The following is a 26,590-nucleotide window of genomic DNA, read 5'->3' on the forward strand; positions in this document are numbered from 1 at the left end:
AAGGTTGGTAATACGCTGGTGATCACTAGTGCAAGGTGACATGTGGCTTGGCTGGGGGGCATGCCCATGGTGGATGGGCTGCCTGCGGGACATGACCAGGGGTGCAGGGTAGTCCCCTGTGGTGTGGGCTGCCTGCAGGGGTCGTGGAGGATGTAGAGGGAACACCTGGGAGGACCCACATTGCCAATTCACGTGTAGGACTCCCTTGCAACCCCGAAACACGTACCCCACTTGCACAGGGCCTATCGCGTGTGAAAGTTCCTGAGCACCCCAGAAATACACATAGCCTGCTGAAATCGCGTGTGAAACTTCCCACGCACACCAGATATACACGTACCCCACTCGCACAGCGCCTATCGCGTGTGAAACTTCCCGCGCACCCCTGAAATACACGTACCAAGCCCAATCGCGTGTGAAACTTCCCGCGCACCCCTGAAATACACGTACCCAGGCCCAATCGCGTGTGAAACTTCCTGCGCACCCCCGAAATACACGTACCCAGGCCAATCGCGTGTGAAACTTCCCGCGCACCCCCAAAATACACGTACACAGGCCAATCGCGTGTGAAACTTCCCGCGCACCCCTGAAATACACGTACCCAGGCCCAATTGCGTGTGAAACTTCCCGCACACCCCCGAAATACACGTACCCAGGCCAATCGCATGTGAAACTTCCTGCGCACCCCTGAAATACACGTATACAGGCCAATTGCGTGTGAAACGTCCCGCGCACCCCTGAAATATACGCACCCAGGCCAATCGCGGGTGAAACTTCCCGCGCACCCCCGTAATACACGTACCCCACTCGTACAGGGCCTATCGCGTGTGAAACTTCCTGCGCACCCCTGAAATACACGTACCAAGCCCAATCGCGTGTGAAACTTCCTGCGCACCCCTGAAATACACGTACCCAGGCCCAATCGCGTGTGAAACTTCCCGCACACCCCCGAAATACACGTACCCAGGCCAATCGCATGTGAAACTTCCTGCGCACCCCTGAAATACACGTACACAGGCCAATTGCATGTGAAACTTCCCGCGCACCCCCGAAATACGCGTACACAGGCCAATCGCGTGTGAAACTTCCCGCGCACCCCTGAAATACACGTACCCAGGCCCAATCGCGTGTGAAACTTCCCGCACACCCCCGAAATACACGTACCCAGGCCAATCGCATGTGAAACTTCCTGCGCACGCCTGAAATACACGTACACAGGCCAATTGCGTGTGAAACTTCCCGTGCACCCCTGAAATACACGCACCCAGGCCAATCGCGGGTGAAACTTCCCGCGCACCCCCGTAATACACATACCCCACTCGCAAAGGGCCTATCGCGTGTGAAACTTCCCGCGCACCCCTGAAATACACGTACCAAGCCCAATCGCGTGTGAAACTTCCCGCACACCCCTGAAATACACGTACCCAGGCCCAATCGCGTGTGAAACTTCCCGCGCACCCCCTAAATACACGTACCCAGGCCAATCGCGTGTGAAACTTCCCGCGCACCCCCGAAATACACGTACACAGGCCAATCGCGTGTGAAACTTCCCGCGCACCCCTGAAATACACATACCCAGGTCCAATCGCGTGTGAAACTTCCCGCACACCCCCGAAATACACGTACCCAGGCCAATCGCATGTGAAACTTCCTGCGCACCCCTGAAATACACGTACACAGGCCAATTGCGTGTGAAACTTCCCGCGCACCCCTGAAATACACGCACCCAGGCCAATCGCGGGTGAAACTTCCCGCGCACCCCCGTAATACACGTACCCCACTCGCACAGGCCCTTTCGCGTGTGAAAGTTCCCGCGAACACCGTAATACACATACCATGCTGAAATCGCGTGTGAAACTTCCCCTGAACCCCAGTAATACACGTACCCCACTCGCACAGGCCCTTTCGTGTGTGAAACTTCACGCGCACCCCAGTAATATACGTTCCCCGCTTGGCGTTTGCTGTTTGGCAGCCCTATAAACTGGTCCAGGGTTCGCACAGCCCTTTGCGCTGAATTGGGAATTTTGATGGCTTTTCCTTGCGCAAGGGCGTTCTTGGGGGCGTAACTGGCGCTGCTGCAGGGTCGCTGCGCCACTCTGCGCCACGGCTGGTTTTGGAGGCTAAAATACCTGAATACGCTGTGCGCGGAAATCGATTTTAGTGCACGCGGCTGGCGCAGACATTCGCACGCGCACACTGTGCGCCAGCCGCGTGCACCACTTTTGTGCGAAATTCTATGAATTACCCTGTAAATGTGTGTGCTCTGTTGTTCTTGATGTTTATGTCACTGTAACCTAAGATATGCGCCCAGATTCCTTCGGGCCAGGCGCGCTATACAAATAAACTAAATACAAATACATTAGCATTATAATTTATCACATTTTTAACATGGTCTTGACCAACATTTATGTTGTTTAACAAAGACATTTACTGTCATACTCTACTGCACTGTACTTCAATTTTCAGTTATTCAAGAACACGAATGCTGTGTTGCTCTGTTCACTATTACATCTCTGCGGGCTTCTTGCTTCAGGCACTGAAGTATAATGTGATGCGTGGGCAATGGCTGCAGATTTCAGCACGGAGAATGCGTTGCTGACCCGGGGTAAGCACAGCAGCCATCTTATTCCCAGTGTTGGATGCATAGATTTTCTCCCAAGCAAGGAATCCAATTAGCTTTATCTCTGTGGGAATGGCCAACCACTTAAAGATTTATGCACCACTTGCTCCGGAGACAAGAGGGCTGAATCTGGTTTTGTTTTAGAAGTTCACCAAATAGCGTGCTCCAATTTCTCAGGATTTTGACAGCCTGCGCTTTCTGAGAGAATGTGCAATGCAGCCTATGGGCTTTATCTTAGTTTAACTCCAACCTGACCTGGTGCTAACAGACCAAACAGTCATGTAGTCTACACATGGCCAAGCAAATGCTTATCTGACTTGCTTAATCTTCACTTCCATAAACTGTCACACTGTACTGTTTACACAACACTCATGCCATCCTAAGTTATCATTATATGTTCCCACATAAACGTTTTTAACATCCTCAATAAATGTGAATAAGCACAACTGTTTTGTAACCAGAACTCCAAAAACTGGTCTTGAAAGCATTGTTAAAGAGTTTATTCAAATAGTATAAGAACAGGCATCTTTTTTTTTGATTTGCCTGTGCTAATTAATCAGACAGGCAAGAACGGAACGTCGAAATCTGGGTCGGTCTTTAATTAAATACTTAAGTGGAAGCGGACATTCTGCTCTGTGCTGGCTCTGATAACCGCATTATTACATCACAGCTGACCTGCAATAGGCTATAAGACTTGTGAAGTTGTGCCATCTTTTTCTTAATATAGGTGAGTAGTAATGTCACAACTCGATTGTAATGAGAACACGATTGGCATATTTTAAGACAAATATCACAGGAGTACTCTATAAAGGGTGAAGTACCCCCGACTGTATGTTATAAGACTATTGAATGTCATGGAGGAGTTTTGTGACCAAATTGAAGAGCAAGGCTGAAGGCCGAACTCCCTTGTAAGGTCACAAAACTTCAAGATGACTTACAATATGCTTTGTACCAAAAGTAGGGCGAACTGTATTTTTTATAATACATTGGTTCACAGTAATTCCCTTAAATACTTGGGTCCTCATCACGAGGCGGGCGGTATCCCGACTGGGATACTGCCCAATTGTATTTGCATTACAGCCCAACCGTCCGGCAGTATTACCTCCAGATCATGGGTTGGGCGGTAACTGTAAATCTCCATTCCCCCCAATGGGGAATGTTCAGCACAATTACCGCCAGCGGTCTTACTGCGTGGTAATTGCACTGAAAATCAGCTATTTTTCTGGAACATCTACACCCACCTTAGAGCTGGGGGTAAATTCTGCCAGGCTCCTGTTTTGGTGGATCCTTAAATGCGGCAGTAATAGAATTACTGCCGCATTTAAGGGCTACCGCCCAACTCATAATGAGGCCCTTGGTCTTTTGTTTAGTCTAATGCCAGAGATCTCCCAGTTGTTGATAAATAAAATGAAAGTATAATCTGTTTGGAGCAAAGCATAACACACATTTTTAGCCCGAAATGTCTTGCAAATATATTTTAGGCAGTTTAAACCAAGGGCCCTCATTACAACCCCGGCATTAACCAATGGCGCTATTAGCGCCATGGTTAACGCCGGTAATGTACAGGATCCGCCAAGGTGACATGGGGAATTTCCGCCCCATTCCAAGGTTGGCGGGGTGGTAATTCCCCATTTACCTTTGGCCCTTCGCCATTCCCATTTTTGCCCCATAGGGCTCAATGGGAATGGGGAAGGCGGTAATTATGTTACCAACAGACCAGCCGTTAAGGTCGGGACCTGGAAAGGGACCTCGTAATCAGGCGTTAAGGGATTATCGGTACCGGTACCCTTACCGGTACCGGTATTCCCTTAATGCCAGGGTTGTAATGAGGGCCAATGTATTTAAAAGAGGTGTTCTGGTTTTATAATTACTGATGACGTGCACATATTTACATGAGCTCTTGTGTTCAACTCCAGAAGCACAATATATATCCTACCATTATCAGTTGCTTATCAGTTTATGACTGCAAAGAGTTCCAGAAATGTATTTTTTATGTTTAATAATATTTATTGAGCTTATATAAGAATAAGAACAAGAAACAGTAGTAACAATGCAGATGGCAATGAAAAAGAAAACAGTGATGATCAAAATATAGACAAAAGCAACTAAAGGTAACGATCAATGATCAAATCAACTAATAAATGAATCCATAAAATTGTTTACTGAGAACATGATGTATATCAAAATCTGCATGGAAGAGCAAATTCTTAAGTCGAAGACAAAAAGGGGCACGAACAGGGGAACAGACATGAGAAAACCGGAAGGAGGAAGGGGAAGGGGACATAAACCACTGCAAATACTGAAATCATTGATTCATAAAATGAAAGAAAACTGAATATCACGGAAAGGTTGAAGCACAGAAAAACTATAGTAGGTAAACTATAAACATCTCAGGAACCATGAGTGGACATACTGAAGTAGTCTAGGTAGCAAATTAAATGCGCCCATTTGGCATTATATCTGTATATACGATTGAGGAATGTAGCCATACACAGTCTCATTCTTTGCACATGACAAATGTTGTTCCAGCATCCATCCTTTAATGGAGATATTTTACAAGTGTTTCCAATTAGCAGTGATAAGCTTGAGAGCCAGGGTAATGAACAGATCATAAAGCCTGGCAGATGCATGTAAATTGACATAATTGACAGCATGGCTACCTAGGAAAACATTCTTAAGCCAAAGCGGAACATTAACAATATAGATTGACTTAAGAAATCTTCACACCTCTTGCCATATGATAATGTTAGAAAAACGCTGGAGTGCGTCTAAGCACGCATTGACCAAATTGTTATAAAAATTGAAATCTGAAACAGGGATGGAAAACAAACCTCTCAGCTGTTGGAATGAAAGAAGGGAGCAGCCAAAAATAATCTGATGAATAAATCTGATGTCTTTATTTAACAAAGATTTGCGATATAGGGCCCTATCATTGATGGTAATGGATTTGTTGTGCCATAAGAATGGGGAAAGGTCCTTGGATTGGGTTTAGCTGTGGGGGAACAGAAACAGTCTAAGAGCAGAAATACAAGCTTTAATAAGGGTTCGAGAATGCCACCGAGAAGTGGCTGAAGATGTAAATTAGGTCAGTCGTGTCACAAGGAAGTGTCAATTGCTTTTCCAGCTCACACCAGGAGGGAATGTCAGACAAATCGGGAGGTGCAAACCAGAAACAGGACTGCTTGAGAAGAAAAGCAGAGTGATACAACTTAAAGTCCGGGGTCCTGACCTCACCTTTATCATATGGGGCTTTCAACTTGCTAACTTGCTAACAGCAATTCTCTTGCACTTCCCACTACCAGGATAGATAGAGAGGTGACCGCATTGATGGTAGATCTTTGAGTCTATTGACCAATATCTCCGCATTGAGCTTAACGGTATCACTCAAAGAGGAAGCAAAATGGAGGCCTTGGTATTTAATAGAGTCAGGACACCATTTAAACCCAAACGCATTCAAATCATGTTTGACACAGAAGGGATTAAGAGGTAAAATTTTAGATTTTTCTTTGTTGAGCTTATAGCCAGATACCAAGGAAAACTCATGAAGACTATTCAGCAGATGAGGCAGGTGAAGTTTTTGGATTCTTTACAAGTATAAGAATATCATCTGCATACGCAGCAATTTTAGAACTGGATTTCCCACAAGGGATCCCAGGGATGTTGCCATCAGATCTTATGTGTTCTAATAAAGGTTCTACAGAGAAAATATAAAGAATAGGAGACAAGAGACATCCCTGCCTAGTTCCCCTGCATAAAGGAAAGAAGGAAGGGGATTGGCCATTTATACAGATAGACGATTTGGGACATGAATCTTAAAAAGGGAAATAAAATGTTTACCACCGTAATGCCAATGGAGAGATTGAAACATGAAATCCCAGTTGACCCGATCAAAGGCTTTCTCTGCATCCAGAGCAATGGCTTCATAACCCTGTTTATCATTCTTATCCTTTGCAACAATATGAAGAGTGTCTAGTAAGAGTCTTGCATTTGCAGAAATGTTCCTGCCCTTAACATAGCCAACTTGATCGGGTTTAACCAAAGCACATAGAGGATTTGATTCAGTTAGCAAGTACCTAAGCAAAGATCTTCCTTCTAGTGTTGATGATGGAGAATGGTCTGTAACTATTGGGGAGAGCGGGGTCTTTGTCAGCTTTGGGGAATAGGATGAGAAGTGCTTCAGAGAAGGAGCCAGAAGAGGTGTTCTGGAAAGCAAAGTAAGAGTATAACGATTTGAGCCTAGGAGTAAGGGAGCTGGCAAAATTATAAAAAAAAAACTCAATAGAGAAATCATCAGGACTGGGTGCCTTCCCTTTACTTAATTCCTTGATGGTGTGATTGATCTCATGAAGTGTAATATCACCATCCAATGAGTAAGATCAGCCTGGGGCTATGAAAGTCTATTAATTTTACTGAGATAGGAGTGGATGCTAGCGGGAGAGACTGTGGTTTCAGGGGTGTATAAGTCAGAATAGAATTGCTTGAAGCAACTCAAAATGTCATCAGAATGTTTGAGGGTGGTACCAGATTTGTTCTTAATGTGTGAGATAAAGGATTTCTCTTTTGTGGTCTTAAGGTATGAGGCAAGCGATTTGCCGACTTACTTGGAAGTCTGGTAAATCTTGGTTTTATATTTTATTAAAGCCCTGGAGGCCATCTCAGTGAGTTCATTATTAATTTGAAAGCACAAGGCCAGGACTGAGCTGAGATTTGCATCAGGAGGTTCCTTATAGAAATATTTTTCAGCATTGGAAATTTGAAGATACATATAATCGAGATGTTTTTTATGCTGTTTCTTTTTCCTGCTAGAGTAAGCAATAGTAAGATCCCTAAGCGCAGCTCTAAATGCATCTCAATTACTGACCACTAAAGTATCAATATCCGCCCCCCAGCCTACTTCTGCAGGAGTTTGTCCTGATACATTCTGGTTTCACCATCACCGTCTTGTGGACAATGCTGGATTTGACTTTTATGGACTTCATTGATGCACGGTACGTCACTCTTTCTCAACTCTCATGCTGGAATTCCTTTGCATCTTGTACTCATGGTGTCCCTGAATCATGGTGTTCCCATCTTCGTCTTGTATCCTGGTTTGCAACATTATGTTTTACTACTGACTTCTGCTATTGTATTCGCTCTCCCCTCTTGCTTTGCCACTCTTTTTGACTACTTACTCTCTGTTCTCTCCTCCTCTCCCTTTTCCTATCTCCTTCCCTCCTCCCCTTATTTTCTTCTATGCACTTACTCTATCAGAATTGTCCCTGGACCTAGTATGATAGCAACCTCATCTGTCTCCTCCTCCCTCCCCTCACTTGTTTCCCCCTCCAGCACTATCTGAAATGTCATCAGGCCTAGTACGATAGTCGCTTGTTTTGTTCCTCCCCTCCCTTTCTGCATCCATCTCCCTCACTTTTTGCTTTTTTATCCGGCTCTACCAGAAATGTTGTCAGGCCTAGTACGGTACTCGCCTGTCTTTTTCCCATTTCCATCCCACTCCCCCCCCTCCCTTCCTTATCTATATCTTAGCTGTTGCACTATCTGAAATGTCACCAGGCCGAGTGCAATAGTTAATTTCACATCCTTACTGTTCAGGGCTTGTAAGAATGGCATTGTATTTTCCCTTGTTGACTCCCTTGCCTTTAAGTGCTTTGAAACACATTGTGTATAGGCATTATATAAATAAACTATCATATCATATCATATCATATCATATCAAGATTTTCAGCAAAGTACTGTTGTTGGAAAAATTGAAAGGACTGTATAAACAGCTGATCTTCTAGTAAACAATTATTGAATCTCCATTTGGAGGATGGTTTTTTAAGTCAGCAAAATTAAAGGAGGTACTGACTGGGGCATGATCAGAGATGATATAATATTAGATCTAGTCAAGCCAATGCTGGTGCCAGTAAGAGATCTGGGGGAAAATATATAATCCAGGCATGAAAGTGTATCATGGGGATGTGAGTAAAAAGTATATTCTAACTGAGTTGGATGAGACAATCTTTATGAGTCAACAAGACCGGTTTCAGTGAGGAGGATTTATTGGGCTTGGAACTTTTGAAAATGCACTTAGACTTCTTTTCGAAAAAAGGGTCAAGCACCTGATTGACGTCGCCGCACCTGATAAAATTAGTAAGACTGGAATTAAGAATAATTTGCTTTATAGAGGCCCAGAAATCAGGGTCAGGTAGAGTGGGATCATACATGTTCATTATGGAAACATATTCAGAGCCAATTAAAGGTTTGACCCATGCCCATTGCCCATTAGTAACCAAATGTTGGCCCAAAATTTTGAATGACATTTCTTTTGGGGCGAAAAATAGCAAAATCTTGTTTCTTACCCACAGCAGGGCTGGCAACCACATCTTTGACCCAAAAGATTTGAATTGCATGGATTCTGCAAGTGAAAGATTAGTTTTCTGTAAAAATGCTACTGATGGCTTAAGTTTATTGAGGTGGGACATGACCTTGTGTCTTTTAATTGGGTTATTAAATCTTTGATGTTCCATGTAACACACTCAAAAACCAGAACAGTGCATTAACAAAGGTAAAAACAACATATGGACCATTAAGCAGCAAAGTATGTGAGGCAACCAGACTAATATTAGCAGTGCATTAAGAACCTGAATCAATGACATTTAGACATAAAAAGGATTGCCCGCCGACAAGGACCAAAAACAAAAGGGAGGAACATAAGGATAGAGGGAGAGGGAGGGGAAGCCTGACCAACGATACCATACTTTAGCAAAAATGAGGAAAAAACCTCTAAACGAGGCACAAAAGATCATCAAAACAAATGATAAAATATAGGATCAGGCTGGGATGTTGGGATAAAAGGAGAATAAAACAATTGGAGTAGGTGACACCTACAGGGCCATAAAACAAAACGGACAACCCACAACAGGAGTAGGATGCCACATCAGTGCCCGATCCACCAGTATTATAAAACAAAAATTAGCAACAGCAATACAAAGAATTTGTGTAGATAAACTGCCACATGCAAAAGTGCCTCAAGATCCCGAAGAGTAGGGAGAATTCAAGGGAAGCAATGTGTTCATGCCTTCAGTTTTGATGGAACGAATAAAGGACTTCAGGTCTGCAGGATCATCATGAGTAACTTTGAAGAAGCAAGGATGGTATAACCCGTATCTCACATTAAGCTGTTTAAAAGCAGGATGGAAAGAAAGGAATTCTTTTTACGTTGAGCAGTGATCATCACCACGTCTTGTGAAATATGAACTTTGCTTCCATGCCAAGTAAGGAGTTTTTCTTTTTGCCCTTAGAGATACTGAGTTGAAGCTGTGTAAATTCAAGTCGATAGAAGATGAGCATACGAGTTGGGTGGTGAGAGGATGTAGAATTTCTTACAGGCTATGCGAAGGGCACGCTGAATGTTAAAAGATGTATCCAGTGGTGGGTGAAGCAGGTCTGGCAGCGTCTTCTGTAGGAACGCAATGGGGTCAGACCCTTCGCACCCCTCTTGCAAGCCAGTGAAAGATTGTTGCACTTGCTTGATTTTCCAAATCCTCATTATGTCTCTGAAGACCCTTAACCGTTCTTACAAGCAGTACCACCCAAGGAGAAACATCCTCAACAAAGCCAACCCTTCTCTACATTTCATCCATTCTATTTTTAAACTCCTTTCACCTATGATCCCGTTGCTGTAACTTCTGGTTAGTAGTTTGAATGAAAGGTTTTAATGTTCTAATTTCCTGTAAGATGACCTCAATGACAACCTCAATGGCAGGGTCGGCAGGTGAGAGCGGTGGAGGTTAGTCACTTTTGGGCCTTTTAAGATTGGCCGAGCAAGGGGCTGATTCTTTATTGACAGTCAGCGTTTTTTTATTGCCCATTCCAGTAGCAGTTAGCGTGAGGTAAGTGTCCAACATAGAGAGATGAGGGTGCTAAAAATCCACAGGGTTGCGCTTAAATTCCAAAGGTAACAGAGAGAAGCTGTAAAATTGACTGCAAAATGCCACACTGCAGACAGCCTAGATTAAATATCTCGAAATTGGTACGAAACAAGTGTAGCTCCCAACTTGAAAAATGCGCACCACACAATGTAATAGGCAGCATTGGAATTTGAGAAGTATCAGAGAGCACAAAGCCCACAAAATGGAAAATAGAGGAAAGATTTAGCCTCTATATAAAAGATAAACATCAGCAAGGCTCTAGTGTTCTTGTAAGAGTAATCCCACCAAAAAAGCATAGGACAGCATTAAAGTCTTAGAGGTGTGAGAGAGAGAAAAAAAAAGAACCAAAAACTCTGTATAGTATTAAACTGAAGGAAAACTTAGTTAAATATATCGAAATTGCTGCCAGACAGGTGTGATTAGCTGAAAACCCCCTGTGGTGGCGCTGCGCCTCCGAATGGGGCCGAAAAGGCCCGAGCCGGCTTGTCGCGTCACAAGCAATGCCAGAAATAACCACACAGGAGTCAGACATTGTAGTAAGCAGCAGTCACCGAATGTTCGTTGCCAGGAAAGTACACAGCAGTAGCCCGTGGGAGCAGCAGACCTCCGGACAGAAGCAACATCAGCCATGGAAGGCCCGGGACAGAAGAAAAGGAGCAAGGAGAGACAAGGTAAGAGTAGAAAATGCTGGTATTAGGACATAGGTGGGTCAGAGCAGCGCGATCAGGCGGCCATCATCCCTCAACGTCAATACATGCCTCCCCAGAAAGGTATGCAAAGCTAGTAAGTGCTGCAATGATATCTGGAATCTACCATATGCTGACTCATGCAACAGGCATTGTGATGTCATGACTCAATTGTTGAGTGGCACCCGGGGCCGGAGAGCCAACCAATCAGGTTGCTCCAATCATGGGCTGAATCCCACAAACTCATCCCACGCTCCGAGCAGCCTGATGGCTGCTTTACCCACCCTGCCATCTTCCCCCTCCGTTTCCTTCCCCTTGCGATTTTCAGATCTCTTCCCACCCACTGCTCCACTTAACTGAATACTTAGGCGGTGGCGCCAAGCTGCAGCCCCTCTATGTCCTTGCAGGCTGCCATGGAAATGGAAGAGGGGCTCTGCATGGAGTTCCATCTTCCAGATCCACAGCAGGATCTTGGGTAAGTATTTTTTTTGAATGAACGGAATGCTGTGAGGCATCCTATTTATTCAAACAAAATACTTTGCTGCTAGCACCCCAGGTTTCCTAATTGAAAACCTGGGGTGCTAATAGCAATAAGCACCCGTTCTAGGGTCTTCACCGGCTGGTAACGGTGACTGGGCCCAGCGTTAAGGCCTGAACAAAACAACTTGCAACCCCTGCCCATTACCAGACAGTGAAGCACCACTGTGAAGCACAGGGTGCTTATTGATTAATTATTACTTTTACATTCGTGATGTCATTTTCCAATTAAAGGTGAGAAGAGATGTCACTAATAAACTGTAATAAGGACATTATTTACAGGCTCTTACATGGATGATGTAAGCTGCCATATATTACAAATAAAGAAAATGTGGTGCAACAATGTTAGGCATTTTTGAAGTCTATTATTAAAATAATTTTACTCAAAGCAATTCAGAATCAGATGTAATGAATATTAATTTCATGCACGTCCCTCTTTCTTGTACTACTACTTACTTTTACAGTTCAAACTTCCATGCAAGAAACCCTTTTCTTAATATATGTAGGACCTGGCTCTTCCTTTAATGGGGTATAATACTGCCAGTATTCCACCATTCCATATTATTTTTGTCCTGTCCCTCTAATAGGAGCCAAGTTGTCAGCTGAGTTGGGAAGGCTATACCCACACTTCAGCTTCTCACATCATTTAAATCCTCCTTATATCCTGCTGGTCAAGGATCACAAGAGAAAAGATGCAACCTCTCTGAGGTCCTACTAGGTGATTAAACCAGGTTGATGCCATATGAAAAGTATGGTGAAGCTGCTTAGGGGAATTTGAGCAGGAGAGGTGGAGAACATACATAAGCTGGACTACCTCTTCACACTGGTCTGTGAAAGCCATGGGTCCTTACAGCTCTGCTTTCCAGGTCAGCCAATGGCTGGACAGGCCTTTGAGTGGCATAGGAAGTCTGATCAACTTGCTATATTATGCATACTTAAGATAAAATTGTTCTGTTCGATATATATGTCTGCCTGATGATTATTGATACAGTCTTCCCAACCAGGTTAAGAAAGCGGAGTGAGCAGTACCACAGAGTGGGCCTGACATGCGCAAAAAGGCCATTGACACCCTTGCTCCTGCCCTGGATGACCACTGTAAACACTCCTTAGCAACAGGAGCCCCCCCTTCCCCCTGAAGCACTCTCTTCTGCACCATCTTCTAAAGAAAACCTCAGCCGAACCCTCCTGCCCGGCTAACTTTCGCCCAATCTCCATCACTCCTTTCCTAGGCAAACTCCTGGAAAAGCTGGCCATTTCCTAGCTTAATCTTCACACTGAATCTGTTGGTTGTCTCCATGACCACACGGAAACTGCTCTGCTGACAATCAGTAAAGACCTGCTCTCTAACCTTGATTCTAATCCCCCCTCTGTTCTCATCTTACTCAATCTCTCTTTTACCTTTGACACGGTCAACCATGCCATCCTTCCCAATCATCTCCATTAAAACCTGGGTATCACTGATCAGGCCCTGGCCTTGCTGACCTCGCTCCTCTCTGATCGACCCTCCGAGGTTCAACTTGGGTCCTTCCTTTCCTCTTTCTCACTCTCTACCTGTGGTGTTTCCCAGGGGTCTCACCTCTCTCCCTGGGTGTTCACCAATACCTGGCACCTCTCGCCTACTGCATTGCCACTCTCTTCTCCAACTTTCAGCACTATGCGGATGAAACTCAGCTCATTTTCAGGGTCCCATCTGCCACAGCTTCTTCTCTCATCTCTGACTGTCTGTCTGCTATCCAGGAGTGGTGTGCCACCAACTATCTCTGCTTTAATGCCAGTAAGACAGTGATTCTCCTCATCGGCACACCTGCACCCTCCTTTCCTGTCACTCTCTGGCCGGCCTCCCTTGGCCCTCTTCCTACTCCCACCTGTGAGGCTACGGACCTCAGGGTCATCTTCAACTTCACACTCTCCTTTTCTCCTCACAACTCTGACATCTCTAAGAAGTCAAATTACCAACTGCACCTCCTAAGAAGTATTCTTCCTTTCATCTCAATCCCCCCAGAAGCTCACTGTCTCTAGAGCTCTGGCTTTCTCTAGACTGGACTACTGCAACAGCCTCTTTCTAAATCTGCCTGCTTCTACTCTCCACCTTCTGCAACTCATCCAAAAAAGGACTGCGAGACTTGTCCTTGGCCTCAAGCCCAGGGATCATATCTCTCCAGCACTGACATCTCTGCATTGGCTCCCAGTGGCTGCAACGATTAAGTTCAAGACCCTCTGCATTTCCACAAGGCCTTCTGTGGCCTGGGTCCTCAATACCTCCAACTCTCTCTTCGTAAATACCTTCCTACCCGAGCTCTTCGCTCCTCCACCTGCAGCTCCCTCAGGGTCAGTCGTTTCTCCAAGCAACGAGTTGGTGGCAGATCTCTTTCTTTGGCTGGGGCCTCCCTCAAGGAACAGCCTCCCTGTCTCTGAAACTTGAGGAGAACCATCTCCGGTTCCACAAGCAGCTCAAGACCTCCTCTTTGCTTTTGCCTTCTCTCTTCCTCTCCCCTGCTGATTTCCTATTTGACACTGCACTGGTCACCTGGTTACCCTCTGATTCTGGGCCCAGGTCCCTAACTGTCCGGTTGCACACCCGCACTGCTTCCCGGCAACCCTTTTACTTGGGTCTGTTTCTGTAACCCTACAGCCCCCCTACCTGCATTTTGGACAACTGCTGTCTGCACTTACCCTTGGACCTGCCACCTGTTGGCCGCACTTCTTGTTATTGTTTTCATCCCATGTACAGCACTGCCCCCTCACCTTTCCCCTGACACTTTTCCCTGCCCCCTCCCCTGCACTTGCGCAATCTCAATGTCACTTGGCCTAGTACGATCGCTGTCTCTGTCCTCCCTCTGTTCCCCCTTCGTTGCCTTGTCACACCTTGAAACACTTGTGTATAGGTGTGTTACAAATGTCATATCATATCATACAGGCCAGAAAGGCATACACATTAACGGACCTTAGGGCAAACACGAGGTCATGTTGGTTTGGGAGTGTAGGATGTTTTCTGTGCATGCATAGTTATTACGATCTGTGGCTCTGCACTCAAAACATGACTCGAATGAAATGAGCAACATTGTTGCAAGCATTCCTGACTGAGTTGGCAGACATGAGCTCTTCAAAGAAACACAGCACAAAGAGAAATAATTAAGGGATACATCTACAGATGCATCCAAGTTTTCTTCTTCCAGTGCTCCACACGCAGAAGACAGATAATCCATTAGCATAAGAAGTTTTCACACAAACTCCTAAAAGAAGAGTTACATGTATGGTTAAGAAAGGCTTATGAAAGCAAGTTGCAAAAGAAAGAAAGAGAAAGGGAAGAGAAAGTCTCATAATTTTTCATTCTATTCGTCCTCCTCCTCATCTTCATCTTCATCCAAGGACACTGACTCCTCCAATGATGAGGGTGACTCCAATGAGAGCTACTTGGATAAATAATCCCTGGCCACAGTACAGGCAAATGTGCCTTAAACCAGAATTAGCAGTTCAAGCTGTTTGGACAAGCTTGGAATACTTCTGATTTCCAATATTCATGTGAAGAACTGGAGTGAATGGTGCGATCCAGAAAGGATATCAAATATGATATCTTAAATGGTGAGAATCATACATGTGTGAGTCAGTCCAAATCTATAACATGCTTTCCTGGCTCACTGACCACTCCTCCATGACCTCAGAGAATTCCCCAGCAAACAATTATGTGGACAAAATGCAGATTTGCTACTTTAGAAGTATGCCAAAAATGGCTAGCAGCTGTGCCTCATATACACCATACTTTCAGAATGAAGTCATGAAGGCACATTGGTTTGAAACACTCATATACATATTAGTGACTGGAAACCAGAGGGCTATCAGAAGAACTTCTCTTACACATTGAAAAATAGTTTTAAAATCTTCTTGAATCAAAGGCTCCCAAGGCACTCAACATTGATATCCATGCAGGCAAGCTGAAGTAGAAGACTAAGAGTATCCTTCTGATGTCCATAAGGACAGCCTCACCATAGCATCCCATAACTACAAAGAGGCCATCTTCCAAGCTAAAAAAGATACCTACAACATGCGTATTACGCAAGCGGACTCTAAAACTAAAGAATTGTTTAAAATCTTGAAAGAACTTGAATCCCCTGCCGCCCCACCTGACTTGTGCATTAAAGACGTACTTGGACATACAAAAACCCCTCCTGGACAAAACTGCCACCTTCCAATCTAAAATCAAAGCTAAGAAAAACTCCCTGCAGATAGACCAGCAACAGAATCCCCCCATTAGTGCTGACACCCGGGCCACCCTCAACCACAAACCATTCAGCTTCTCCCCACTAACCATCGCTGAAGTGGAAAACATCATCAAAAAGCTCAAACCGTCCAACTGCCAAGGTGACACCTGTCTTGCCCCTATTATTAAAGAGGCCTCTCACGATCTAGCTCCTTTCATCACCACCTTTATAAACTCATCCTTCAAATCAGTAAAGGATGCCTAGGTCATCCCTTTGCACAAATAAATTTCACTTGATCCTTGCATAACAATACATTACAGCCCCATCACCATGGTCCCTTTTATGATCAAAATATTTGACCAAGCTCCTTACTTGCAGATCCAGGAATACCTGGAAGCTAACAAACTCCTTGGCCTTAGGCAATCTAGTTTCTGGCCGCATCACAGGACTGAAACGCCCTCGTTGACTTAAAAACTCATATTGAGGTGCTGAAAGACAATGGGAAACTAGCCTTGTTACTCCTACTTGATCTCTCAGCAGCCTTTGATCTGGTCAACTACAAAATTCTTTGTCAACACCTCAAATCAGCTACCCACTTCTCAGACTCTGCCACCTCTTGGATCAGATCCTTCTTAGATAACAGATCTATGCAGGTATTCTCTCTGTCAGCATCTGCCAAGCCTTCTCCCATTCACTGTGGTGTTCCCCAAGGTTCATGTGTGTCACCGACACTTTATAACGTGTTCACTAAACCTCTTTTCGATGTCCTTGACTATCTGGGTATCACGTACACTAATTAATCCGACGACACACTGATCCCCATCACGGATGACCATGAAGTGGACACCAAATCCCTGACTGATGTCTACATTGCTGTTCAAGCATGGATGGCCCAACACGAACTTTGCCTCAATGATGACAAGATGGAACTTCTCATTTTAGGATCCCGTCAACGTCTTAGCAAACTCAACCCCTCTGTCAAATCGTTCACCATTGACAGTAACGCCGTCAAGATCTCTAAGGATACTAAAACCTTCGGAATTTACCTCGATTCTACACTTTCATTGTCTAGACAAACCAATGCTGTCAGTTCAGCATCTGCTTATGCCTGTAAACTCATTACAGCCTGCAGACCCTTCCTGACCACTGCTAATTGCACCACTTTGGCTAGAACTCTTGTCATGTCCAAGATTGATTACTATGGTGCCTTGTATCTAGGGATTAGCCAATATAATTCAAACAAATTACAAGTCACACAGAATAATGCCATCAGAGCTGCCCTAAATATTCCCATAAATCAGCACATTTCACACCACAGACGCAATCTACGCTGGCTCCCTGTTGCACAAAGAATCTCCTTGAAAATGCTTGCCCTCACACACAAGTGCTTGGCGAACCAGGCTTCTCCTTACTTGGCTAACCGATTTACCCCTCATACTGCTACCAGACCTTTAAGAGCTGCCCAAGCCCATAGCCTCTCCCTTCCTACACTCAAGCTCCAAAAAGCTGGGGGGGTGAGCTTCCCACTTTTAGGGACTAAATTATGGAATACCCTGCCCAACTCTATTAGAGCTGAGCCCTCCTTTCAATCCTTCAAGAGTAAAACTAAATTGTGGCTCTCAACTCAAGACATCTGAGACACCTGTTGCTGCTTTGTCGATGCCGCCCATGCCAAACCTGTATCGCAACTGCACCTCGGTATATTACTTGCATGTAACTTTGCAACTTTGCAACATCATTGTATTTGACCACTCAAACATTGGTGTATCATTGTAATATTAATCTTGCCTCTACATACAATACTGTATTTTTACCTATTCTAAGTGTGTAAATTACCTGTCTGTGTAACCTAAGATACGCGCCCAGATGCCTTTGGGCCATTCGTGCTATACAAATAAATAAAATACAAATACAAATAAAATCAGTCAATTGAGCCCTAAAGAAGCAAGGAGGGACTACTAAATACAGTTAACTTCAAGAAACAATTTTCAAACTAAGGGAAAGGCTACATTTCCATGGAATCCAGAAAAGCGAGAGTCTACACAGTGGACTATCTGGACATCCTTGCCATCACAGCGTAGTGGTTGACACATTGGGAAAAAAGACTATTAGAATTCTTAGGGGAACAGAACAAAATAAAAACAGATCTCCAAGTCAGGAGGATAGCCACTATGGGCTATAATTTTGAGTTTGTGATTACTCTGTGTCAGACATTTACTCTTCACACCACCCATACCATGAGATCTGTGCAAGAGATGGATTCTGGTCAAGAGAATTTTGACAATCATGTGGAAAAGTGCCATAATTCCAATGATGATCATGGCTTGAAGAGAGGATGGATTATACTTGGCCGTTGTCCTTGTACAAAAACCTTCGGTTCAGTTCAGGCGGATTCTGGGCCTGAAAAAACCCCAGCCTTTTCTTCCCTCTTCAAAATGGAAAGACCAGATACCATAATGCACCTGACAATGAAAGTGGCCTTCTTGGCATGAATACATGTTAAGGATTCATACTGCTATGTCTCCATCTGAAGATTTCCTCAGAAGGTCCTAACATTTGCTGTCAAGAAGAAAGGTTTCAAATTCAGAACACTGTTCTTTGGCATGGGGACAACCCCATACATGTTTACAAAGGTCCTGGCTCCTTTCTACAGCTGGAGAATGTTTAAATATTCTTGCATCTAGAGGACCTGTTAAAAAGAGCATCAAAAGTTGAGATTTTATTGTCCCACATTAAAATGTTGTGCTGGGTAGTTCAATAAATGGAGCCCCTTCTGAATTGGAAGACATCTCTCTTAGAACCGTATTAAGACCTGACATAAATTGTAGAGAATTTGAACGTAAAGCTGTGAAGGGTCCTTATCACAATGTACAGAAAGTGTAACTGACCTACACCTTAAAGAGCTTTGAAAGTAGATACTACAAGTTACATTCTCCAAAATCACGGGCATATAGCCTCTGTAGTCTATTTGTGGTGCCTTCAACCTTTTACTGTCTCTTCTAAACAGGTACTGGGTTACAAACTTAAATTTTTTTGAAGTTCTTGTTCCTAACAATAAGCCCTTAAGAGAAAGCATTCATGTATGGTTGATTCTGAAGAACCTACTCAAGCGGTTGACATGGAAGCATTCCTCTCTGACTATTATCATCTTTGACAGCAAACTAATTGGTTGGGAGGTCATACTGGGAGATTGTCATACCAAGAACAATGGACACAATTAGAAGATAGACATGTGTCCAACTTGATGGAACTGTAAGTGGTGTTTCAGGGCTCTGCAAAAATGTCTTCCCAAGATTCAGGGCTGCTTGTTGGTGGTCAGAACAGCCATCAAAGGAACAATGTTGACTATCAGTTGCCAATGAGATACCAGATTCAGGAACCTGGAACACCTACCACACAATTTGAGTATTTGGGTGAAGATCACCTGATATCTCTGAAGGCAGTACAATTAAGGTGAGTTGACAACACATAAGAGGAACACCTGATTGAATGTACACATGCAATCTGTGGCGATTTGGTTTCTTTCCCATCAGTATGCAGACGATGGTCCATCTTCTGATTTAGAGGAATGGTCTGCACATCCTTGTAACACATTAATTGCTCAGCAGCATCTGGTTGGGGCTATACCTCCCAAAGTTCCACAGGAATATCGGGATTATGCTGATGTTTTTGACAAAAAAAGATCAAAGTGCCTTCCACTGCACCGGCCGTATAATTGTGTGATTGATCTCATGGAAGGTGCTCCTATACCATTTGGATGTGGTTATTCCCTTACTCCAGTGTAGGACACAGTATTGCAGGAATAGATAAAAACCTCCTTAAATAATGTGTTCATTCGTCCTTCCAGCTGCCCCCGCCCAAGCTGCTTCACCCCTATTTTTTGTACCAAACTATTTTTTGCACCAAACGGGAAGGAGATTATGGAAGCATCAATCAACTCACAGTGAAGAACCGATACTCCCTCAGGTTGATCTCAGTTTTGTCGATTTTCATGAAATTGGAATTGAGGAGAGTGTACAATTTGGGGCAAGCATGTGAGGTAGATAAGTGGAAGATAGTGTTCAAAACCAAGTTCAGACATTTTGAATTCTCATTATGATATGTAGTCTATGTAATGCACCCGTCATCTTTCAGTACTTTATGAACGACTTCTTACACAACATATTGGACCAATTTGTGATAATCTATTTGGATGACATTTTGGTATTCTCTCCCTCCAGGGAGAACATGTGAAGCATGATCAAAACGTATTATAGATATCTGAGAAAATGCACTGTACGCCAAAGCCAAGAAGTGTTTGTTTCATGCTCAGGATGTTTAGTTTTTGGGTTTTAATTTAACTGCAGATGGTGTGCTGATGAGTCCGCTAAAAGTACAGGCTGTCTTGGAGCAACCTGAACCTAAGAATGTGCAGAAGTGACAGTCAATCCTCTGTTTTGCCCCTTTAATCAGCGTTTTGCTTATACCTTTTCAAGGATTATGGCTCCCCTGACCCAGCTCACCACGGTCAATGCTCCGTTCCGGTGGTCTGAGCAGGCAATAGGTTTCACTTCTGCTGCAACACCCTAACCTGATGGACCCACACTATGATGAAGCCGATGCCTCTGCCATTGCTCTGGGAGAGGTTTAGTCCCAATGCTGCTGGGATTCAACAGTTCTACACCTGTGGGCATATCATTCCCGGAAGTTAACACCCACTGAACAAAATGACACTGTAACCGAACGAGAGCCAATGGCCTTTAAGGCCACATTCCGAAGGCATCACCTGCTTGGGGCATAACATCAAGTGATGATGTACACCGATCATAAAAACCTACAAGCTATGGCCACTGTGATTTGTACCGCCACTCGCTTTGTGAGGTGGCATTTATTTTTTTCCATGTTCGATTACATAATCACGTACCGGCCAGGACGGCAGCAGGGAAAGTCTGATGCCTTATCACGCCATTTTGCCCATGTCAGATAACATGCAACTCCTGAGCCAGTTCTTCATCCCCGTCAGGTGATCTGTTTATGCTCTCCTTTGGTGCGCATCAGAAAAGAACTGGAGGCATGGGTTCAGATGGAAGAGTCTGTTGCCCAAGGTGGGGTACTGATAGAGGGTCTCCCTGCATTCAAAAACTACTTATTTCTTCCAACTGAGAGCAGACAATGACAGGCACTGACTTGGTGCCAGGATGCCCGAATAGCGGCACACCTGGGACTTAGAAAGATGCATTCCTTATTGGCACTGTGGTGCTGCTGGCCACACATGTGTGAAGACATCAGGGCCTATGTCTGGAAGTCTGCGGTTTGGGCACAAGCTATGCACCCCAGATGGAAACTTGTTGGTCTCCTACAACAAGTTCCTGCTACAAAACATCTGTGGAGGTTGGTATCAATGGATTTTGCAGTTGAACTAACCCCAGAGGATGGTTTTTATTCCCAGGTAGTGGATGTTGATTTTCTTTCCAAGATGTCCCTGTACATTCCTTGTACAGGGCTATCCAATGAACATTCCTTAGCCAAACTTTATTTGCAAGTGGTCTTTCATTGCTTCGGATTACCATCCTTCAAAGTCTCGGATAGAGGGGCTAAATGTGCGTACCATTTTTGATAGGCATTAACCAGATTGATGGGAATGGAGATCCGGCTGTCCTCGGCCTACCACCCTCAAATAGATGAACAGATGGAGCGAGCTACTAGACCCTGGAACTATTACTAAGATGCCTGATCCTTCAATAGCACGAATCCTGATTATCTCTGCTCACAGCTGTGGAATTTGCATACAACAACACTCCACACTCCGCAACCGGGATTTCTCCTTTGTATTCAGTCTATGGATGGCACCCACGCATCATTCCAGTAGACAATATGGTGGATGCCTATGCACCCCTTGCAGGTTGCTGTCTACTCTGATTAAAGACATTCCACTGGTCAGTAGTATGCCATTTATAGGGGGCCAAGGACCAATACAAGGAAAATGAATAAACATAGAACAAACTGCCCAGTGAACGACCCCGGTGACCCGGTGTGGAGGTCTACACATCACCTCTGCATACTGGGATGTCAGAAACTATTCCTGCAGTATGCCTGCCGCTCGCATTCCATTCAGTGAGTCATGATCATTCCATTCAGTGAGTCATGCCTCCTTCAGTTAGCTAAGTCATGGAAGATACTTCTCGTATTCCATGTATCCCTCCTGAAACCATGTCCGCCTTCATCCCAGATGCATGCTAGACCCTGGATGGTCTTTGTTGATGGCGAGGAGGAATATAATGTTAGAAAGATCTTCGAATCCATAATCTGCAGGGGAAAGCTATACTACCTGGTTGATGGGAAGGGTAATGGTCCGGTTGATAGGAATTGGGAAACTTCATCTTATATACGTGCCTTTGCAATCCATCGGCTCCATCCCACATGCCCATGGGGACCTCAGGCTTTCCGGTGAGGTACTCTTCATGAACTCTGTCCAGTGCCAGGTTTGAGACCTACACCAGAGACAGGCCTAGTGTTTTATGTGCCATCTGAGGGATCGTTGGCACATGGGAAACTATGTTCCCCATGATTCCCAGCTTCACGTGACAACTGTACGCTAAACATTGCCGTCCGTACATCACTAAAGGACGCTGTGATGTGTGGAGCCCGCTTCTCAATGGCTTCTGCATTTCTGGTGTTCCTTGTTGTTTCCTTGATCTGCTTTATGCTCCTTGTTGGTTTTCCGCACTGTCCCACTGGGCTGCTTGCTGCTCTTCTTCCTGTTTCTTCGTCATCACCAGTGCCGGCTGGTGAATTTTTTAAGTGGAGGGGTGTAATATTTCTCCCAAATGTGCCCTTCGGGGGGAGGTCTCCCTCTGAGAAATTCTTTTAAATAATGGGTTAAAATTGTGCATTTTAGAGCGCAATTTTTAGAAAAATGGGGTAAAAAGTCAAACAGTTTGCAATTGGTTTTGTAGGGTAACTAGAGAAAAAATCCAATAGATGCAAGTAACCAACAGTGTACAGGAGTATTTAGACAACACATTTTCTTGATGCCTGTGCCCACAATATGTTGTGCCAGTTGTGAAGGCAGGACACAGACAATAGATTCAGAATTAAAAATAAAACACTTTTTTGACTTAAAGGTCAGGCTGGAGAAAGAGCTTACTTGCCCTATGCTAAGGTGGGAATTCCCTACATAAATGAAACTAAGGAAGTCTGAGGCCAAAGAATCCAATTTAGGAATCTGTCTGTGTCCAAAACCTGCACTTGCCTTCAAAACTAAATCTGTACAATGTGTAGGGATGTCAGCAACCAAAAGAAAATATTGTTCAACAAAAGGTTCTGACCTTCTTCCAGCTTGCAACTTCATTTCAACTCCCTTCCCCAAGTGCAAAACAGTATCACAAAAAGTCTCAAAATGACCTTCCTTGGACTCAAGGTAATATAGTCTTAATCAAGAATCGGGGTTCTCTTCCCCCAGTCTAAGCAACACAGCTCAAATACAAGGGAACCTTGAGACTCCATTCTCACTTCAGCAAATGTCTCAAAGCTCCAGGGTTACCTTCCCCAAGATTTAGTTTTGTTGAGCAACACAGTCCAATAGAAAATATCCTTGTCTTCTTAATTTGAATTTCCTAAGTTCAATAATTTCTGCTTTCAAAAAGAGTTGTTTCTGTAGTTTGTAGCTTTTTCATAAATCGGAATCAATTTTCCTTTCTGTTGTTTAATTTTTAAAGTTCCATGGTGAATCAGGCTTCATCATCTTTTGTTTTGCTTAAAGTTAAATCCACTTCAGATCTCAGCATACTGTGGTTTGCTTATTTTTTTAAAATATATTCATTTAAAAACTCAGCATGTAGTGTTTGCTTATGTTTGACATCCTGTTCCCTTTTTGGATCCAAAATGTCTTAATTCCGTTGTTGGCAAAGTTTTGATTCAGTTCGGTATTGAACAATTATGGGTTTTGCTTGTGACTCATTTCCGCTTTTTCTGTTGTTCAATATTCGTTGGCTTTGCTTTAATTGATTTGCCTGGTGCTGGGAGACCTTCGAAAACGTGCTTCTTGACACACATGACCACTCCGATACAAAGTATTTCCGTCAGTTCAGTAATTGACAATGAAAGGAACGCAGACCTTCGAAAACATGCTTGTTTGAGACATGCGACCATTCAGATACAAAGTATTCCTGAATAATCGAGTTCAATCACTTCTGCACCACATTTCGCATTGATCAGAATCGCACCGATCGCTTTAACAGTTTTGACTGCAGCACTGATCACACAGCCTTCTGTATTTGGTGTCAGGGTTCCAACTCCTGCCCCTCAGATACCTCTGTGTTGACCCTTCATTACAAGGGAACGAGCACCTCCAGCAGAGGTCATTGAGAAGCAAGCTCTTCTTCGTTCCAGTACTGTCAAGTGTCAGTTGTGAGGGTAACTGGCTTACAACAGCCCATGAATGTTGGGGAAGGGTTGGGCTGGCTGTCAATAGGGAAAGGTGGATACCATGACTCAGCCAAGGGTACCAAACTCTCAGTCCCCAAGGACCCCCCACCCACGTGATCCTCCTCCGCTTCTCCGTCCCCAGGGTCGGGATCCAATAGCGATGGCCTTTCGCTGGTGACCTGCGCGGATGATCCAAGGGGTTTAGGAGTGAGAATACCCTCAGGTTTCTCACACAGTATAAACATTTTCACATTGGCTGTCCCCATACATTTCCATGCTGGCTGCATCAATATATGCTAATATTCCCATATAAAAACATATTCATGTTTGCTTTCTGCATAAGGCCAGTAATGATTCTATAAGAAATGTCCATGCTTGTTCTGCCAATATATGGCAGCATCCCCATGTAAGTACATACTCCAGTTGGCTTCACCATTAAACATTTATGCCACAGTATGAAAACATGTCCAAACTGGCTGCACCAAAATGCCTGTCTAGCCTCGTAATAACACTTATCATGCTTTATAAAAGCTATCCAATACAAAAAGTCATACCACAATAGGAAATGGCTAGATTGGCTGCATTTAAATGCCAGTCTAGCTACATAATAACTATTATCAAGCTTGCTTTATCATCCATTCCCATTAAAACATGCCAGGCCTGTCCCCTGGTGCGCCAGCAACTCTCACTCAGACATAAACACATTCATTATGAATGTGATGATGTGTGAGGTGCTGCTGGGGCACCCAGGGGGCAGACATGTGTGAGGCTCTGGGGCTATAGGAGATAGCCATGGCATTTTTAACTGGGTATAGATGCACAGTAAAACTGCCATGCCTGCCCCCTGGGGCCCTGAGCACCTCGCAGCCACACATGAATAAATGGTATGCCTACCATCTGGGCCCTCTGGCAGCTTACATGCATTGATAATCAATTAGGGGTCAGGCATGACATTGTATGCGAGGCATGTGAGGCGCTAGGAATCCCATGGGACCGGCCTGGCATTCTTTACTGGGCATACCCAGTAAAAAAGGCCATGCCTGCCCCCTGGGCCCCAGTGCCTCACGCGCACACAATCAATGTGACTGTGTGTACGTGAGACGTTAAAGGGCACAGGGATCAGGCATGGGATTTTTTACTGGACATTTATCAGAAAAGCCCAGAGAAAAAAATGACATGCCTGCCCCTGGGTCCGCAGCTCCTCACATATGCACATAATGTGATTATGTGTGTATGCCAGGTGCTGGGGATCCAGGCGACAGGCGTGGTATTTTTTATTGGACCTCTATCATAGATATCCAGTAAATAAATACCATACCAGTCCCCAGGGCTCTCCAGTGCCTCACACAAACACAATCAATGTTATTGTGTGTTTGAAAGGCACTCGGGGGAACAGGCCTCAGGAATGGTATTTGTTTACTGGACATAGATGTCCATTAAAAAAATACCATGCCTGACCCCTGTGGCCCCCAGTGCTTCAGAGAACGAACAGGAGCCAGCTTCCTGGCTCCTACATATGCCAACAGGAGCATTTGTAAGGAACAACCACTCTCTGTCTCTGTGCAGGGAGGCACAGGAGCACCCTCTTGCACATACAGACATAGAGTACCCCGGCCAGCATTTTCAATGGACTATGCAAGGTAGGGGAAGCAAAACGCGCCCAGCCTTGCATGGCCCATTGAGCATGCACGGCTCAGGAACAGAACTGTCCAATGGAAAGCTACCAATACTAAGCCTGCAAGTAGTAAGGTGCCTTCCATCATGCACAAGTGCTCTGGGAGGGAGTGTGGGGGGTGCAAGGCCCCTCAGATGGGGGAGGGAACTGAAGACAAAAAGAGTGAAGGGCAAGGTAATACAAGTGAATCATCTCCTTGCACTGTAGGTCAACTATGAGAAAAAGACATTTTTAATTCATGATTGAAATCGGTTTGAGATAACTCATACAACATAGCAGTGTTAGCTATGAAAATGTATTATATAAATTGGAGTGTTGATGATTAAACTCTGGAAATTAAGAGGCAAATGATTCTGCAATGATGGTGATACACGGATGCTAAGAAAGAGACCAGAGAAAGCAGCATAATGGATTTGCCATAGTCCCTTTCGGATTTGGAGCAGTGAATTTCAATTAGGTAAACCGCTCTCTGGGTCCTGAAAACACATAAAGATTAGGGATATCACTTCAATTAGGGAGGACACAGCAGGGATGGAGAACTGCAAAAATATAAATTTAAG

This window comes from Ambystoma mexicanum, chromosome 12 (assembly GCF_040938575.1).
Source record: "Ambystoma mexicanum isolate Mex_15411 chromosome 12, UKY_AmexF1_1, whole genome shotgun sequence".
Classification (NCBI taxonomy): Eukaryota; Metazoa; Chordata; class Amphibia; order Caudata; family Ambystomatidae; genus Ambystoma; species Ambystoma mexicanum.